Genomic DNA, 3503 nt, shown 5'->3' on the forward strand with positions numbered 1-3503 from the left:
GAAGTATACAGATGCCTTTTTGTCGGGTGCTGTTGCCATGGTGAATTGTAATTTCGGAGCTCCATTGATCATGGCTTTTCATAGTCATGGTGCACGCACTTAACTCAGAGTCAACCTACTCAGAGTCGATTAAACTAACTCAATTCAGATGTTCTGAAACCGAAAACTCAGAGTTTCCCATCTCAGGGTAAATCAACTCAGAGTTCAAGTTTTATCTCAGAGTTGGTTGAACCTCCTTATTGAAACAGGCCCCTGGTTCAGAGCTGGTGCTTTGGGTGTCGAAAGACAAAGAACTGATTTGAAACACTTGGTGGAAAAGGGTAAGAGACAGGTAGCGCATAGTCTCGCGTAGTGACAGTAGAAGGTCTGGACTCTATCGCAGCTTTTTTTGGCCAAGGACTGCCCAATAGGACATTTGACTGACATGCAATGCAACCAATCACAGTTCGTTTTGTTCTGCGTCATGTTTAGGGGCGTGACAATATAATGTCGATGTCCCTACAATAACAGACCGGCGTGCATCTAATAAATTATTCATTCAAGAACTTTGTGCAAGTTTACTGCAACAATGGAGCCGTGAACTTCACATACTTTTGAAAATCCAGCATTTAGTTGATCCTGGTAAGCGCTCATTGTCACAGTTGTAAACACAACGGCTTTCTTCTTCCACAAGGGGTTTAGGCTTCACGGCATTTGTTTTCTGGCGGACTGATAAAGAACGCGACACAAACGTCTCCCTCTGAAATCCTGCAGAATTCAACCAATCAGATCGCAATTTCGAAACTCCTGAAGTGTTTCCAGAATAGTATGCCATATGCATCAGACGTTCAGCCAACGGTCCGTGGGTGTGACGTCTGAGGTTGAGACTAGGTAGCGCGAGCCTCAACAGTGCGACCTTGTTAACAGAAATACACGATGCATTATCAATCGCTGATTACACTGAATGTAATAAAATCAGAAACATTCTCTCGTTTTGATGCTTCCCTGGTTATTTTTTGTCACTGAAGTTTTCATCAGGTTAGTTGTTTTAATCAGGTATAATTCTCTTTCACTTGCCATTTAAAAAATTCCACTTGTCCCAGACAAACAGACAAGCGTTAATGTCGAGCCCTGCCTAAAGCATTCTTAAACTGAAGTATGTATGGTTTTCTTTCTTCTGCAGAACACAAGAAGATTTACGCCCAAACAACATTGAACCTCATCGGCTTTCATTTTATGGACAAAAACTCAAAAATTCAAAATATCTACTTTTGTGTTCTACAGAAGAATGAAAGTCATGCAGATTTTGAATAACATGTGGGTGAATAAAAGATGACAGAATTTTCTTTTTTGGGTGAACTGTCACTTTAAGAAGGTTGGAAATTTATAATTTCCTTATTCAATCTTCATTTATCATTAACTGGCAAGTAAATTATGTAATCTGATATTTTTGTTTCAAGGAAATGTCTGACTTTCATTTTCTCATTAAGACCCTCCCCTTCTGATAAGGTATAAAATGAGCACTGAAACAATAATGTTATTTTATTCACCTCCTCATCAAAGATGGATCTGCAAATCTCAGTTTTTCTTCTGGTCATTCTTTTCACTGCAGGTAAAAAGATAAATAGTGTTTGTAATGTTTTTAAGTACAAATGCAGATCATTTATGTCTTTCACTGTCTCTCTGTTTTATTACTGAAGGACACTCTCTCAGCTGTTATAAGTGCAGGAAATGGAACGGTACTTGTGCAAAACAAACGGTAGAAAGATGCAACCATGAAACTTATCAGTGTTCGAGTTATACAGAAGTGTCAAAACATGGTAAGTCCAGTTTGATAGATTCAAATGTACTGTTATATTTGACTGATGGAGAGGCTGGTATTATTTACTGGTGCTGACACAGTGGAAATTTAACTTGTCACACTTGTCACACAGTAACATAAAAAAAATCAATCACAGAATATCCTATACTGTATGTAGATTACTGTTTTGAATTGTTTTGCTGTCAGATTGTTATGATATCAGCAGTATTTGTGTTAAAGAATAGTTTGAAATGAGAAAAATGCTAAATTTATTATATATGTATATAATATATTTACAATACTTTAACATATTGTAATTTTAACTGTAAAAAGCCTGTAAAATGATACAGAAAAAAATCTGTCAATTGGTTAACAGTAAGTTCCCTTTACTGTTATTTTATAGTCATCCTACTGTAATCTTTAATGTAATAATGTTAACGTAATAATACCATGGAAGTTAACTCGTTTCATTTGGGGAAACTGATTGCCTTAAATCATTAAGTTAAAAAAATTATATACAGACTTCTTTAATTTGCCTCCACAAAAAAATATGTCTTATTTATAAAAATACACAAATAATAATTAAAATAAACACTTAATGTGTAATCTTGTGCAGTTCAGCATAGCTAATAACAGCTCACATGTATGTGTTAGCAAAACTACATAAATTACAAAAACATAATTAGCAAAGAGATGATCACATCATCAACACAGCTGCGTCCAAAGCAAAGTGGCCTTGCTAATTCAGCAGAATAGGATTTACCAGTTGCTGTTTTGTTTTTTACAGTATATATATATAATTAATTTTCCATCAAAATGATGTGCAGTTGAACCAATCTTTCGTGTTTTATTCATGTTTTTAGGTGATATTGCTTCAATGAAGTTTAAAGGTTGTACTTTTGACTGTCAAAATTGGTCCATGGACAAGGGCAACATGAAGGCGACTTCTTCCTGCTGTAAAACAGACCTGTGTAATGTCCAAGATGTTCCAGGTATTGTGCTTTCCTAAGCAAATTATTTCTTTAAATTATCTTCTGTAAAGTCAACACTAAAGTTACAATCAGGAAATAAAATGCATAGTGTGTATTGTTTGATTGAATTGAGTAGGCAGCTAAATGAGTGCTGTTTCAATAGACATATTTTATATTTTGTACAGAATACTCTCCCCCCCACCCCTTTCTGTAGATGACTTTAACATTTCCAATGGAAACAAATGTTTCTCTTGTGATGGGCAGAACTGCACGAACATAATGAACTGTTCAGGGACTGAAGAACGCTGCTTTGAAGGTGAGAATCTGGAAAAGGAAGAAGGTTGGAAAAAGGAAGAAGACCAGTAAAGCTTAGACTAATCTTTGTTTCTTTCTTTTCATCAGGGACTATCGGAAACAAGTCAGTTGTTGTAAAAGGCTGTATCTCTAAATCTTATTGTGATTCCATACCTTTAGATAGTAATGTGACAGTCATCAGATGTTGTAAGGGGAACCTGTGTAACGGTGCTGCCAACACGAGTTTCACCCAGAACACCACGTATAACGGTAATAACAGTGTCACTAACTCCACGTATAACAGTAATAGCAGTGTCACTAACTCCACGTATAACGGAAATAACAGTGTCACTAACTCCACGTATAACGGTAATAACAGTGTCACTAACTCCACGTATAACGGTAATCACAGTGTCACTAACTCCACGTATAACAGTAATAACAGTGTCACCCCTAAC

General features: G+C 36.3%; 1 long non-coding RNA gene across 1 annotated transcript; it reads left to right on the forward strand.

Annotated features, from left to right (window-relative positions):
* The first annotated feature begins 1543 nt into the window (after window positions 1–1543).
* On the forward strand, window positions 1544–3268 carry LOC309483422. Its single transcript, XR_014200557.1, has 5 exons — window positions 1544–1591; window positions 1680–1799; window positions 2644–2772; window positions 2937–3067; window positions 3154–3268. It is a non-coding gene; the product is annotated as an uncharacterized lncRNA (long non-coding RNA).
* Window positions 3269–3503: the final 235 nt, after the last annotated feature.

The sequence above is a fragment of the Leuciscus leuciscus genome (genome assembly GCF_965113295.1).
Source record: "Leuciscus leuciscus genome assembly, chromosome: 20".
Lineage (NCBI taxonomy): Eukaryota > Metazoa > Chordata > Actinopteri > Cypriniformes > Leuciscidae > Leuciscus > Leuciscus leuciscus.